At 43.8% G+C, this 16,768-nt stretch overlaps 1 pseudogene; it reads right to left on the bottom strand.

Annotated features, from left to right (window-relative positions):
- Positions 1 to 5,664: 5,664 nt before the first annotated feature.
- Positions 5,665 to 16,768, bottom strand: part of LOC101418586 (factor in the germline alpha-like) — a 41,507-nt pseudogene continuing 30,403 nt past the window's right edge.

The raw sequence follows: 16,768 nt of genomic DNA on the forward strand, positions 1-16,768 counted from the left end.
TTCAACCAACTCTGTGGTGAGGCCTGTGGAAAGAACAGAAAGTTCAGAACCTGGAGCTCCAGACTCAGTCCCAGTGACTTTATGGCATAAGGAGAAGGGGTAACAGTGCATGCCCTCCTCCTATCCTACACCCCAGGGTTGTCATGCAAATAAAGTGGTACATCAAGTACTTATGGTCCAATTACTGAATAAAGTGAGACAATGGGCAACTATAACTCCAGCCATACCAGAGAATAACCAACAGGCTCAGGGACAGGGGAGCGGGAGTGAGGACCCCCGGATTGCAATTCCCACCTTCATGGAAGCTCTACATGTCAAGGGCTATAGCTAGAACTGTGCTCAGCCTTGATGATATGAAAAGGCTCTCATGGCATTGGGAGTGGGACCCAGGCTCTTAAGTCATTACTAGTTCCTCCTTCCCAGTCCCTTGGAAGGTACAGAAAGGTTTCAGAATAGAGATTTTCCAGTGATGACTTGCCCAGCAGGACTTACTATATTCCAGAGTTGTTACTCTTGGAGTCAGTGTTGAGCCTTAGGGCTAATGCCTCTGAACAAAAGACCAGAGCATTTTGTTCCCAGGACTCTGGTTCTCTTAGTTCCCCAGTGCCCTCAGTAGCCTAGAACCAGCAGACTGGTCTCATTCCACAGATCCCACTTAGGGCGTATGACATCAGTAGGGGCCTCCTTGTCCTTGTCCTGAGACCCAGTGACACACAGTCCCATGGTCTAAAGAACTCCCACTTCCAACACCTTGAGAAGTTTTGCAAGTCTTTATCCAACTTAGTCTTATACCATCAGGAACCCCTAGCCTTCCTCCTACCTTCCTTTCTTCCGTGGGCAGCACCGTTTCTTCTCTAATGAAGGAAGTTGGCTCTCCCCGATCCTTCTTCCATTCTTTTCTGTTTCTATTCACTGCCCCTAATGAAGACAAATGCCCCAAATTCAATAGATAGATTTTTGGTTTTTTTGGTTTTTTTGTAAGCCTACAACTTACCTTAGAGGTAAGACTTCAGGGAACGTTAAATTTAAGGCAATTGTAGGTTTTGCTAGAGGTGAGGCATTTGGAATTTTCACCAGCACGTAGCTGTTATCAAAGGAATTGCCATTTTCTATGTGACCTTGTGCAAGTCTTTCAGCCTTTCAGCCTTTCTGTACCAGTTTCCTCATGTGTAAGGCATAGATAGTGGTACCTATTTCATAGGATTATAGTGAGAACAAATTAGCATGTACAAAGCATGGTGAACAAAATCCAGTGGACATTAAGTCCTGCATCTTTGTTAGTTATTGTGAAAAATGAAGACTGTCTTCATGATCAAGGCACTTGGATGTCTAACTTGCACAAATGTGCCATATAGTCCTGGCTGGGTATTTATTTAGAGAGCCCTAAATTCTCACTCCCATTGGTCAAAGTGTACAACTCCACACACTCTACCTTACACTTTTATTCTTTTTTAAGATTTATTTATTTGTTTCTCTCCCCTTCCCCCCACAACCCAGTGATCTGTTCTCTGTGTCTATTTGCTGTGTCTTCTTTGCTTGCTTCTGTTGTTGTCAGTGTCAGGGGAATCTGTGTTTCTTTTTGTTGCGACATCTTGTTGTGTCAGCTCTGTGTGTGTGTGGCACCATTCCTGGGCAGGCTGCACTTTCTTTTGCACTGGGTGGCTCTCCTTACGGGGTGCACTCCTTGCGCGTGGGGCTCCCCTACGTGGGGGACACCCCTGCGTGGCACGGGACTCCTTGTGCACGTCAGCACTGCGCATGGGCCAGCTCCACACGGGTCAAGGAGGCCCAGGGTTTGAACCTCGGACCTCCCATGTGGTAGACGGACGCCCTAACCACTGGGCCAAGTCCGCCACCCATACACTTTTATTCTTATTAAAGACTAGTTTCCCCAGAAGGGTAACAGTCACTTATTCCTAAGTGATGAAAACAGAATAAGATATTAGGTTTAAGTCCTAGAGAAAATAGCGAGCCCCAAAGAGTGGGAGGGGAGCTGGGGGAAACAGCAAGGGTATAGGCCCTGAAGCTTATTTCTTCAAGTTAGAAAGTTAAGATAAAAATAGAGTTCAGTAAGTTTGTGACAGGCAAGGTCATTTAAAGGGTAATTATTAAATTGAGTTATCACAAAAAAATTTCAAAGACTCCAAAATTTCAACACGGCACTTATTTTTCTCTAGAAGTTATCTCTGGGCCTTTTCACTTTCATACTTGGGGAAGGCTGAAACAGAAGAAAACCTATTGTAAACAGCTAAAGAATAAAAGCAGACAGAAGAAATGTAACTAACCAAAATGTAGAACATTTACCTTCAGTAATAGATGCTTCACTTTAAAGTTACCATTTTGTACCCATTAAAGTCCCATCACTTTAATATATCCCGCTGCTGGCTGGGATGTGAGGAGGTCAGGAGCCTTTTGGTATTAGAAGGTGGTATCGTACATCAAGTCATAGGGCGTACCTACACCCCACGACTCAGGAGTTCCAATTCTCAGGATCTATCCTGAAAAACAAAAGTACACACGGAGAAAGGGCTAACCATGTCAAGTTATTTGCCATGTTTGAGAATAAATCAAGTCAATTTAAATAGCAGAGAACTGTCTATTTGGTGGACTACCGAAATTTGTTAGAGAGGTTATATAAGTAGCCTCTGAACATGCCAATGATAAAAGAAAACAGGACACAATGTTATGTACCCTCAGAAAATTTAATTCTGTTGTATAGGGGAAAAAGCAACATTTAGCATATTTCCATCAGTGGTTCCACCAGGGTGGTAAGATCACTGAGTCTTCTCAATTTTCTGAAATTTCAACTTGAAAAGTGAATCCACGATTAAAAAGATAGTCACTCAAATCATAATCAGGCAGTTCATATATTGGAAACCATGAAGAAATTCACTGATTACAATCAAATGTTTAACTCAAATTTTCTAGTCCACTAGTTTACATTGAGGGTAGCTTTTCAGATTAAAGTGGTTCTGGGGAAGGGGACTTGGCACAGTGGTTAGGGCTTCTGTCTACCACATGGGAGGTCCGTGGTTAAAACCCGGGCCTCCTTGACCCATGTGGAGCTGTCCCATGCATAGTGCTAATGCATGCAAGGAGTGCCATGCAGGGGTGCCCCCATGTAGGGGAGCCCCATGTGCAAGGAGTGTACCCTGTAAGGAGAGCTGCCCAGGGCGAAAGAAAGTGCAGCCTGCCCAGGAATGGAGCCGCACACATGGAGAGCTGACACAACAAGATGACTCAACTAAAAAACACAGATTCCCATGCCACTGACAACAACAAAAATGGGCAAAGACGACGACCCAGCAAATAGACAGAGAGAGAACAGACAACCGGGATGGGGTGGGGAGGGGGAGAGAAATAAATTTTTAAAAATCTTAAAAAGAAAAAAAGTGGTTCTGATGTGGGCTATGGGTGGGAGGTTCTTTGTCTCTTCGGAGATAAGCTTAACCTAAGCTGTCTCTCATACTTGTGAGTGTGGGATGGTGAGAGGCTGTAGCACTGGCCGTGGTAACCATGGCAATGACTCCAGTCCCAGAAAACAGTTTATCAATGCAAACCAAATGTGCTAAAAGCTTATGTAGAATGTATGATGTCCATGCTAAAAGCTTACCTAGGATGTGGAAGATATATGCTAATTGAAACCTATTGAACACTGAAACAAAGACTGATTTAGCCCTTCCTCTGTATAAAAGGAACTCAAAATTCTTGTTCAGGGCTCAGGTTTGAAACAGAAAGCTCCCGAGTCCAGCCGGCCAACAAGAAACCATTCCTGAGTCCTGGCCTTTCTATATGCAAATAATTGAACCTCTCTCAAATTCTACAGCTGTTCAAGAATGTAACATTATCACCATGTCCTCTGCCCATCATATCACTGACTCTCATTCCAGCTTCCATTTACATATACTCATCACTGGACTGAGGAAAGACAGAGGATGCTTAAACGCAAAGAACCCCCACAAGGATTCGGGCATCGAGTTTAGATCCTGAACACGGTTCTTTATTTACTCAAAGATGATGGGCCTTAAAGAGTAAGATAGAGGTTCCTATCATCTGAATTACGAGGGTTTATTAGGGAACTCATTGACAAGCTGAGGATGGTACAGAAAGTAAAGTTACATTTCTTCCCATCTAATCATGTTCATAACTGACAATCCTGCTTTGGGTGCATGAAAGTCCAGAAGGAACCAGAGACCAGAACCTGGCATTGTGGCCACAGCCAGGTCTTCCCACATCCAGAGGGAAAGTCCCACAAACGATCCTTCCCCAAACCCCTCATAACAAGTAGGGGTTTGGCCACCAAGCCTGATGGAGACTTAGTCTCTTCCTGGGCTGCCGGTGCAGATCACACAATGCTGGGGGACTCTGCCACTTGGTTCCTCTCCCCCCAAACCCCCTCAACACAGAGTAGACAACAGGGTGGGGGGAGAGAAATTTAAAAAAAATAAATCTTAAAAAAAAAAAAATAGGGTAAATCTTTCCAAAGAGAAAGGAAGTGATACAAAGAGGACCAGAAGAGTCCCTAAAAAAATCTAGTATTTATAACCCCTTTCTCCTCCCATTAAGAGATCTGCCATTAACATGGTCCTTGGAGCCCTTTTGTCCCTGATCTGTTCTGGACACCACAGCTATACCAAACGAGACATGCCTTTTATAAAGCCTCTCCTAGCGTCTCCTAGAAACATTTCCTCTAGAAGTCCACTAGGACAGATGAGGACTAACTTCAGTCAACTTAAGCACCAGGCCCGGGATGTCAGAAATAGAATTTTTGGCTCTTTCGAATTATGCTCTCCTCACTGACAAGCTTGGGCAGCACACACCACTTAGAGTTCTTGTCCAACATGCCAGACTTCATACCATAAACCTACTTCCACAATTAATTCAATTCTCCCCCCATAGAAAAATGAGTTCCAACAAAGGGAATCTCCCTCTCATGTTCAAGAGATAGAAGCCTGTGTTCCCTCTGACATTTTCTTATCCCAGTCAGATTCAGCCTTAAGAGTCTCCCTTGGGTGTCTGGTTTCATCACTTGCTCAGTGGCCCCAGCCTGGAGAATCCACCACTGGAAGGGGCATCACTCCAAGGTTACTTCCATCCCATCTACATGCTCTGGATCCCTCACCTTTTCAAACTGCCAGACAACTTCCAGAGCACATACCACCCCAGCACCAGCCCTTACACCACCCCCAAGGATTGAGAAACAGTCAAGTCTCACAGCCCAGTGAACCACTGGAATAGCCTTCCCTCTGAGCCCTAACGTCCTTAGTCCAGGGCTACAAAGTTAGACATCTGAACAAGTCGAATGGGCTAGTGAGATACAATAAGGGGTGGGTGGGGACTCTGACAAGCCAGAGAACATCTCCATCAAAACAAAGTTCAGTTTGGAGTACTCTTCCAGCCAAACGCCTCAGAATATGCCCTGTGAGCCTCCCATGGTCAGAGATTCCTAACTTTTCCTGTTCCGTGGACCCCTTTGCTAGTCAGGTGAAAACCACAGACCCCTTACCAAGTCCACACTATACTGTGTACTATTTAATAAATATATCATACCCCCACTAACATATCCCCACAGGAATGTCTGAGTTTCAAGTTCTCTGGCCCCTTGTTAAGAAGCCCTGCCCTGAGGGAACGCTGGAGCAGATGAGCCGCTCCCCAAGCAGAAGCCTAGGGCAGCTTCAGTGGGGAAATTTTCCTGTCACAAGTAGCTCCTACCTGGGGAAAAGGAGAGACAAGGAGGTTTCAGGGTATTTCCAGGATCCTAATAAGTTTATCCCAACTATCTAGGCCATCTCATTTCAGAGCTTAAAATGTTAAAGGAAGTTTCCCCAGTGATCAGTTTTATGCACCGATGATCACAACCTGAGGAGGGGGTTAGTGGGACTCCAGCACCCACAGAGCAGCCTTCTCTCAGCAACTTTCCAAGGAAGCTCCTGGGACATGCCAACACTTGAATCTTTTACCATGCCATATCCAGGCCCCACACATGGTCTTCATCCATATGTGCCCCCCAGCTCTCATGGCATCTCACTCCAAAACTGAATGGCTTATTTATTTTTTTAAGATTTATTTCTCCCCACCCCTACGTTGTTTGCACTTGCTCTGTCCTGTGTCTTTAGGAGGCACACAGGAACTGAACCTGGGACCTCCAGTACAGGAAGACGGTGCCTAATCACTTGAGCCACCTCTGTTCCCTGCTTTATGTGTCTCAATGTTTCTTCTTCTTGTGTCTCTTCTTGCGTCATCTCTTTGCATCAGCTTGTTGAGCCTGCCAGTTACATCATCTTGCTGTCTTGTTCATTTTCCTCGGAAGGCACTGGGAATCTCTGCTTCAAGATTTTGTTGTGTATCTTATGTTTTTTTCTTCTTGTATCTCTTGCTGCATCATCCTGTTGTGTCACCTGGCCCACCTATCCATCACACCAGGTCAAGAAATCACAGCTGTGAGGAGCCCTAGAAGCAGCTCTAGGCACCCACCCTGGCCACCCCCTCAGGACAGTTTGGAGGCAGCCCCTTTGTAGGGCCCTGGCCTTGCTCCAGCTGGGAAAGATCAAATAAGGAAATTCCTCTCTAGTGTACCCCCTGCCTCTTCCCAGAATCTGCTCCCCAGGGAAAAGCAGCTGGAGACTACAAAGGCAGTGAGAGAAACAATGGAGGCCAGGGGCCTGGGGCAAAGGCTGCCAAGGCTGGCCTGCTTTACCCCCTGCAGGGGATCACCAGGGAGAGGGAGAATGTCTGTGGCCTGAGAAGTAGAGGACAGGGAGCTTTCAAACTCCATAAACAGGGAACCCCTAACACCACTAGCAAGCACAAGCCCAGCACAAGACACAGGCCAGAAGAGACAGGGAGGCCCCTGCACTTTGCACTCACCACGGGCTGACCTCCCTGATAAGAAGACTCACCCCTGCAGAGAGTCCAGCCAATGCATATCCAGTTTGCAAACTGCTGAAAGGGTTTCTGCTAAGGTTTATTTGGTTTTCTTAGCTCCTACACACAAGAAAACCTGTCCTATCATGAGCTGGATACAAACTCAAGAAACAGGTCAAGGAATAAGTCTGAGCTAACATTGATATATGAGTATGTATAGTATGCTATGAGAAATCAAAGAAACTGGAAACAATGGTGCATTCAAAGAAAAGAGATACAAATCCAGAAGACAATGAAGATGACCTGACTGTGGATATACTAGACAGACTTAAAGTGATCTTCAATTTCCTCAAGGAGATGAAGGGGGTGGGAAGGGAAGGAATGAAAGACTTTCGGGGATTGAAAAAGAAAACAAAAATGAACCTGGGAATCTCAAAGAGCTAGAAGTTTTAAAAAGGAACCAAACAGAACTGCTGAAGACCACAATAACGAATATGAAAAATTGCCAAGAGGCTTTCAGCAGCAGATCAGAGCTGGCTGAAGAATGAATCACTGAACCTAAACACAAGACAAGAGAGTCAGGTGGAGAAGAATTAGAAAAAGCAAAAATAGTCCAAGAGACCTCTGGGATGCCACCAGGCATACCAATATTTGCATTCTGGGGGTCCCAGCAGAAGAGGGGAGAAGGAATGTTCAAAGACACAACAACTTCCTAAACTCAGCAAGAGATGTTAATATGAACATCCAAGAAGCTCAGAGAACACCAAGCAGGATAAAGTGGAAGAAATACACCCTGTCACATCCTGATCAAACTGGGGAAAGCAAAGGACAAGGAGAATGTTCTGAAGGTGCCCAAGGAAAGCAATGTTATGTGCAATGGAGTCCCAGTTAAATTAAGTGCACAGCTCACCAGAAACGGTGGAGGCAAGGAAGCAGTATGTTGAAATACTTTGCGTGCTGCAAAACGACAAATGCCAACCAAGAATTTTATATCCAGTGAGACTTCCTTTAAACAATGAGGGAGAAAATAAGACATTTCCAGATAAACAAAAGCTGAGGGAATTCACCCCCACTAGACCTGCCCTACCGGCAATGCTAAAGGGAGCTATTTAGAGTAAAAGGGAAGGACAGTACACAGTGGTTCAAACACACAGGGAAATAGAGACACCTGGTAGAGGTAACCACAGGAATAGTTACTCCAGTACTGTCGTATTTTATGGTACGCAACACTAATTCTTACTGGGGCAGATAAAATGCAAATTAATAAGGACAGAGAGCTAGAGGATAGACACAGGAATGGTGTATGTGGATGCTATTGTAGTAGTTACCAAATTAAATGACTGTTAGAGTTAAGATGTTAAATTTCAGCTCCACTGGTAAACACCAAGTAAACACATGAAAAATATCTTCAAAGAAATGTTTTTCAAAATGGCGTAGTACCAAAAGCCAAATATGAGAGTAGGCATTAAAAGAATTGAGGGTCAAATATATATATATATATATGGAACTTGCAAAATCAAAATAGGAAAATGACAAAATTCTGCATTTTCAGCAGTTACTTTAAATGTAAGTTGAGGTAAGCGGACTTGGCCCAGTGGTTAGCACGTCCATGTACCACATGGGAGGTCCACAGTTCAAACCCCAGGCCTCCTTGACCCATGTGGAGTTGGCTCATGCACAAATCTAACGCCCACAACGAGTGTCATGCCATGCCACACAGGGGTGTCCCCGGCTTAGGGGAGCCCCACATGCAAGGAGTGTGCCCCATAAAGGAGGGCCACCCAGCGTGAAAGAAAGTTCAGCCTGTCCAAGAATGACGCCGCACACACGGAGAGCTGACACAAGATGATGCAACAAAAAGAAACACAGATTCCCATGCCACTGACAACAACAGAAGCAGACAAAAAGGAACACTCAGCAAATAGACACAGAGAACAGACAACTGGGGTGGGGTGGGGGGGGAAGAGAATAAAATAAAAATCTTTAAAAAAATAAAAATATGGGGGAAACGGACTTTGGCCCAGTGGTTAGGGCGTCCGTCTACCATATGGGAGGTCCGCGGTTCAAACCCCGGGCCTCCTTGATCCGTGTGGAGCTGGCCGTGCGCAGCGCTGATGCGCGCAAGGAGTGCCGTGCCACGCAAGGGTGTCCCCCGCGTGGGGGAGCCCACGCGCAAGGAGTGCGCCCGTGAGGAAAGCCGCCCAGCGTGAAAAGAAAGAGCAGCCTGCCCAGGAATGGCGCCACCCACACTTCCCGTGCCGCTGACGACAACAGAAGTGGACAAAGAAACAAGACGCAGGAAATAGACACCAAGAACAGACAACCAGGGGAGGGGGGGAAATTAAATAAATAAATAAATCTTTAAAAAAATAAAAAATAAAAAAAAATAAAAATATGAAAATAAATAAATGTAAGTAGATTAAACTCCCCAGTCAAAAGGCAGAGATTGGAAAAGTGGATAAAGTATTACCTAACTATATGCTGTCTACAAAAGACTCAACTTAAAATCAAAAGGCATGAGTAGGCTGAAAGTAAAGTGACAGAGGAAAAAAATATGCCATGCAAGTAGTAATATAAAAAAGGGGAAGGGAGGGAAATGTATGTGGTTCAACTGGTTGACCACCTGCTTCCGTCATGGGAGGCCCCAGGTTCAGCCCCCAGTACCTCTTAAAACAAACAAAAACACAAGCAAAACAAAAAATCAACTCAGGAGAGCCAATGAAGGTCAGTGTTTGCATACCAGCTTCCCACATACAAGGTCCTGGGTTCAATTTCTAATACCTCAAAAAGAAAAAAAAAAAACAGAGCTGGTATAGCTATACTAATAACATAAAATAGGCCTTAAGTCAAGAGCAGCTGTGAGGGACAAAGATGATTATATACTGGTAAAGGGGTCAACGCAAATAGACAGTTGTAAATACAGACATACAGTAAGCAGCAGACTCCTAAAATATATTCAGCAAATACCGACATATTTGAAGGGAGAAATAAACAAAACAAACAGTTCTACATTAGGAAATTTTAATATACCACTTTCAAAAATGTCTAGAACATCTAGTCAGAAGATCAATAAGGAAATAGAAGAATTAAACTATACTCTCCACTAACTAGACCTAACACACATACAGAGAACACTTCATCCAACATCAGAATATACATTCTTCTCAAATACAAATGGGTTATTCTCCAGGGCAGGCAATATCTTAGGTCATAAAAGAAGTCTCATTCAAAAATATTGAAGTCATACAAGGTATCTTCTCTGAACCTAATGGAATGAAACTAGAAATATCTGAGGGAGAAATGGAAAATTCACAAATGTGGAAATTAAACAACCAATGGGTTAAAGAAGAAGTCACAAGGCAAGTTAGGAAGTCCCTTGATGTGAATGAAAGAGAACACACATCATACAAAAACTCAAGGGAGGCAAAGGCAGGGCTGAGGGAAATGTTGAGCTCTAAATGCGTAAATATGAAGAAAGGTCTTAAATCACACACCTTACCTCAAAACTCAAGGATCTAGAAAAACAACTAATCTCAAAACAAGCAGAAGGAAGGAAATAGACATTAGAGTGGAATAAATGAGAATTAAATAGAAATCAACCAGAAGTTGGTTCTCTGAAAAAAAAACAAAAAAACACAAAACCATTTATCAAGAAGGGGGAGGGTAAGGCAGAAAGGGGTGGAAAGAGGGAAAGAGGGGAAGAAAATCTGAAATGAAAAAAGAATACCACTAGCCCACGGAAATAAATAGGAAAACCTAGAGGAAATGAACAATGTCCTAGAAAACACAAACTACCTACACTGACTCACGAAGAAGTAGATATAAGTGAACCAATAACTAGTAAAGAAAACAGATCAGTAAGCATGTGCCAAAGAAGACCCTATAAGCAGGTGGCTTGAGGGGAATTTTACTACTGTTCCAGAACAATGAATACAATTCCTGCTCAAACTCTTCCCCACTCCCCAAAAAACTGAAGAGGAAGGAACACTCTCTAACACATAAGAAGCCAGTATCATCCTCATACCAAAGCCAGATAAAGATACTGCAAGAGAAAATTATAGACCAATATCCCTTATTAATATTGATGCAGAAATCCTAAAAATACTAGCAAGCTGAATCCAACAGCATATTAAAATACTTATACACCATGACCAAGTGGGATTCATACCAGGTATACAAGGGTGGGTCAACATAAGAAAATTAATTGAATATACCACATAAACAGAATGAAGGGGGAAAAGCTAAGTGATCATCTTAATTGATGCAGAAAAGGCATTTGTTAAAATTCAGCACTCCGACTTCATAAGAACACTCAAAATTAGGAACAGAAGGAAACTTCGACACAAAAGGAGGCATCTATGAAAAATTCACAGCTAATATAATTAATGGTGAAAGACTGAAAGCTTTTTCCCCTCTAAGATCAGGAACAAGATAAGGATGTCCACTTTCCCTCCTTTTAATTCAACATTGTACTGGAAATTTTAGCTAGAGCAATTAGGCCTTAGAAAGAAAAGCCATCTAAGCTGAGAAGGAAAAATTAACTTTCCTGATTTTCCTGCACTATAGAAAAAAAAATTGGGGTGGGTGTGGGGGAAGGAAGAACCACAGAGATACCGGAACTAATAAATGAATTCAGCAAAGTAGTAAGGTGCAAGATCAATATGCAAAAGGCAGTAGTGATTACAAGCACTAGTAATGAACAATCATTGAATAGCAGCCACAAGAATCAAATATCTATGGGAAAGGGAAAAAAAAATCTAACCAAGGATGTAAAGGACTTATACAGAAAATTTTAAGACATTGCTAAAAAATCCAAGATGGCCAATGGAAGGGCAGTCTGTGTTCATGCATTCGAAGACTAAATGTCATTAATATGTCAATTTTACACAAAGAAATTTACAGATTCAAGGCAACCCCAGTCAATTTCAACAGACTTCTTTGTAGACATGGAAAAGCCAATCGCCAAATTTATATACAAGCGTAAAGTCCCCTGAATAGACAAAACCATCTTGAAGAACCACCAAGTTGGAGGACTCACAGTTCCCAATTTTAAAACTTATTACAAAGCTACAGTCATCAAAGCAGCATAGTATTTACAAGAACAAAGACTATGGAATCTAACCCAGTTCAGAAATTAACCCTCACATCTGTGATCAACTAATTTGACAAGGTTGTCGAGTCCTGTCAATGAGGAAAGAAGAGCCTCTTCAACAAATGATTCTGGGAAACCAGGATGTCCATGTGCAAGAGAATGAAAGTTCACCCCTATACCTCATACCATATACAAAAAAACTCAAAATGAATCAGAGACCTAATATAAGAGCCAGAACTATAGAACCCCTAGAAGGAATCATAAGGAAGCATCTTCAGGACTTTGTGTTAGACAAATGTTTCTTAGACTTTACACCCAAAGCACAATAAAAGATAAATGGGATTTCATCAAAATTAGCATTCATACAAAGGACTTTATCATGAAAGTAAAAATATACACTAATCAAGGGGATAAAATATTTGGAAGCCACATATCCAACAAGTGTTTATTATCTAGAATATATAAAGAAATCCTACAACTCAAAAAAGACAACCAATTTTTAAAATCAGCAAAACACTTCAATAGACATTTGTCCAAGAAAATATACAAGTGATCAAAAGGCACATAAGATATTCAACATCAGCCATTATGAAAATGCGAATCAAAGTGATAATGATATACCATTTCATATGCATTAGAATAGCTACTATTAGAAAAAAGAAAAACTCAAATTATTGATGAGAGAAAATAGGAACAAATTCATTCATTGCTGGAGGGAATGTAACATGGTGCAGCCACTGTGGAAGGCAACTGGCACTTCCTCAAAGTATAGAGCAACCATGCGACCCAGCACTATCACTTCTAGAAATGAAAGCTGGGACTCAGATATTTTCATACCGGTGGTCATAGTAGCCTTATTTACACTTGCCCAAAGATGGAAGTATCCCAAGTATCCATCCACAGATGAAGCAAAGTGTGGTATATAAACAATGGAATATTATTGACCCATAAAAAGGAAATTCTGATACATGTCACACCACAGATGGCCCCTGAGGGCATCATGTTGAGTAAAAAAGTGAGACACAGAAGAATATTGTATGATCTCATGGATATGAAATAATTAGAATAAAACTCAGTCAATCTAGAATATCGTTTACCAGGGGATAGGGTGGGGGTAGGTAATACTAGGAATTAAAGCTCAAGATGTACTCATTTTCTCCTGGGATGATAAAAAGTTTTGGTAATGGATGGTGGGATTGCAATGATTAGAGCACAACATTCTGGACATAAATAAATACTTGAATGTAGTTTAAAGGAAAATTAAAAATTAAAAAAGAAAAAGTTTTCAAAAGGAGACATTTTAGGTTGTATGCATGTTACTAGAATAAGAATGTTTTAAAATCCAAGGAACACAGTGAACCCCAAGTGAAATCATGGACTACAGCAAATAGAACAATTATTTAAGTGTGCTTTCATCCATTTTAAATGGATCACACCAATGCAAGGTGTGAACAGCATGGTAAATTTTCACAAAATTGTTGTAATGTTTTAGCATGGAAAATGCCACACTTCAAGTTATAGACTTTGACACCTAGATGACTTTAAGAAGGAACACTTTACCAGTCTCCTGATGGGGGAGATAACTCCGGTTGTAGACAGCATGCTCTGGTGACAAGTGTATGCTGAGTCACCACTGCCACCCTCTGCCCAGAGCCTGTCCTCATTTTTCAAGCCCACTGTACAGCTGGCAGGCAGGGCGATGCCTCTGGATGACTCTCTAACCACGGACATATGGGGTGCAGAAGTATTGTTGCTATAGTTCAGATCATCTGGATCTTGTTTCTAGAAACCATATTTGGTATCAAACAGTATAATATGACAGAGTTTGGTGATTTAAATCAATATATTCCAGAGGTTTAACTGACCAAGTTTCATTTAAGGTAAGGGTAATGTTGAAGGTATGGAGAAAAAATATTACCCTGTCAACTAAATTTTTTATTCTATAACCTTAAGATCTTCTGTACTGGGCAACTAAATATTACAGCATAGGAAAATCTTACCTGCTCTGCCTTTAAGCAGAAAAAAAAAGTCATTTCTGTTGCACAAAACACAAGGAAAACCTAAGGCAGCCACCTGCACAAGTCTAAACACTATGACCACACCACAACCCAACCATTCGCTTTGGCCAATAGACAATCCATCCCCATTGCAGGATGTGTCCTCCCAGCACCACCTGACCAGTACTGGGGGACAAGCAGAAGGAAAGAACCAATTCAGCAATACATTGTACACCTGGCTGTTTCTGCCCTAACTTGACGTAATATTTCTCTTCTCTTTTCTCTCTCTCCTCATCTGTCTTTAAATACAAACATATGAACTTCACTTGATCTGACAGCTTTTCTCTTGCTTCCATTCTTTTGATCCCTCTTCTAACAGACTTGCAGGTTGACTGGAACTTGAACTTTGCCACTTCTCTCTGTTTGGACTCCATTCTTTACCAATAATACTCCCTCAACCCTCTCCCTACAAGTTGATTTCCAGCTCACTCCTCTACTTACAAATCCTGAATCTGGTTATTTCCTCAGGACCCCTGTAGCTTCTCACAGCTTCCCATGGTTGCCACAATTCCCTTCTCCTTCATCATTTCACCACACCTTGGCTCCTCTACCTTCTTTCTGATGGCTCCTCTTCCTCTAGCCAACAGGTGTTCCCTGGGGCTCACTTCTAAGGTCTCTCTTCTTCCCTTTATTGATCCATTTTCACACCTTCTGTGGAACAAGCCCATAAAACCAGCCCAGCCTCCCAATGCCTACTGGACACTTCTGAGCTATGCCACCCGGATAATGGTGGTGATACCAGGTATTTCATTTTGCAAAGCAGGCTCTCTATATGCCAAGGTTCAGTTAAATATTTAGCAGTTAGGATCCAGGTGCCCTGGACAGTGACAAGAGCTAAGTGTATAGATGGTTCGGAATGTGACCAAAGCTCATGTAAACCTGGATCCAAATCCCAGCCTTGACATTTCTTAGCTCTGTGGTCTTAATTTTAGTTGCTCCTTCTATAAAACAGGGATTGGAACTGGCTGACAGGATTGTCAGAGAAGAACTGGAAGTATACATCAAGTACCAGGCACACAGAAAAGGCTCATTAGATGATAGCTAGTGACATTCTGAATTCTTAAGCCTTTACCTCAGCATCTTTGGCTCCTTCCAACACATCACTGAGAATCTGTATGTATTCAGTTGCCCCTTTAAGAATATCGACTTTGCTAGGCTTCCTGCTTTGTGGAAGGAATGACACAAGTGCCTTCGGTTTGACAAAAGCAAACTGAGATTTTTTATCTGGAAAACAAAAAGTTACAGTGAGGTGGAGAAGTTAATTTGTACATATACCTCCCCAGCCCAGGAAAAGGGGCTGTGAAGTTCATGTCTACAGCCCTTTTATCTGGCTGGCGAATCTAAGCAGGCATATTCTGAAGAGCAGTAGTTCCACTGGCAGAGACTTTCAGGGCAAAAGGAGCAGCAAAACTCAGCACTGTAGGTGAACCAGGTGGTACGTCTACATCGTCCCTTGACCGTCCCCCAGCCACTGGAGAGGGCACCCGCTGCACTGTGGTAGAGAAGTACTAGGAAGTCTTGGTTAAAAAACTCCAAGTCAACTACACCCAGATGGAAAACCCCCTCCCCCATTCACTACCTTTATAAAGCCTGTAGGGTATTTAATCACTCAGCCCTAGATTGTTTATCTACAAAGTGGAGAACACCAACCCTGCAGTTTTTTGTGGTGAACAATGTAATGGACACGTAAAAATACCTCACCAAGCATCGCACACTTAAAAGTACTGATGACTAAAACGGAAGCACACTTGTCTACTCAGGCACTGTGCCACCAACCCTTCAAACTTTTCTAGCTGAGCTGTTATAGTGTCCAAAGGATCTGTAGTTGATGACACTTGAAACGTAGGGTGAGGTGACTCCTTTTTTTGTTAGACAGGCCAGAGGCCCTGGGCTACCAGCACCTCATTTCTCTGGAGTGTGACACCTCACCATCCTCTTGTCCAGCTCTAAAGTCCTGGAACTCTGATGACCTTGCCCCTGGAGGACACAGGCCCTAGAAGAACTGGCTCCCCATGGACACCACCCAGGATTTGCTTTGAGACGGAAATGTGAAGGAAAAGGTGGAAGGGGGCGTCCTGTGCGACCTGAGCACTGGACCAGCACACAAGGCCGGGAAACTGAGGCTCAAAGTTCGTGCACTAATGAATTCTTTAAAAGCACCTGTCGGAAGGAGACATTTTTGCAGCTGTCGGGAGCCTCCGTTGTCCCCAGCCTCCGCTGTCCTCCTCGGGGACCCGGTTCCCGCCCAAGCCCAGGCGGTGAGGAGGCCACCAGTGCGGCGCACAAAAAGTAGTCCAGCGAAGGTAGGGGCACCAAAGCCACCGTCACTCCCCCGCCAACCAGGCGCAGAGGGGGACCTCAGGAGGTCCAAAGCCGCGGGGAGCGAGGCCGCCCGGGGAGGCTGAGAGGGCAGGGCCAGCCCGCCCGCGGGAAGGGGTCGGAGGCGGCGGAGCAGCGACGGCCCTGGACGCCCGCGCTCCTTGGCCTTGGCCCCGCGCCGCCGCTCCAGCGCCAACTGCACGTCCTGGGTGGCCGAGTAGTCGCCGAGGGCAGACGCCTGAGCCGGCAGATGGCAGCCAGCTGGGCAGCGGCCCGAACTGCTCCCGCAGCACGTCCTGCAGCACCTCGGCCTCCGGGGCGTCCAGGAAGGCGGCGGCGCCGGGCTGGGCCCTGACGGCTCAGGCGCAGCGTCCATGGCTGAGCGCGAGGCCGGGCCCGCCCCCCACAGCCCCTGCCCTGCTGGGCAGAGGAGAGG

This window comes from Dasypus novemcinctus, chromosome 17 (genome assembly GCF_030445035.2).
Source record: "Dasypus novemcinctus isolate mDasNov1 chromosome 17, mDasNov1.1.hap2, whole genome shotgun sequence".
In the NCBI taxonomy this organism is placed as follows: domain Eukaryota; kingdom Metazoa; phylum Chordata; class Mammalia; order Cingulata; family Dasypodidae; genus Dasypus; species Dasypus novemcinctus.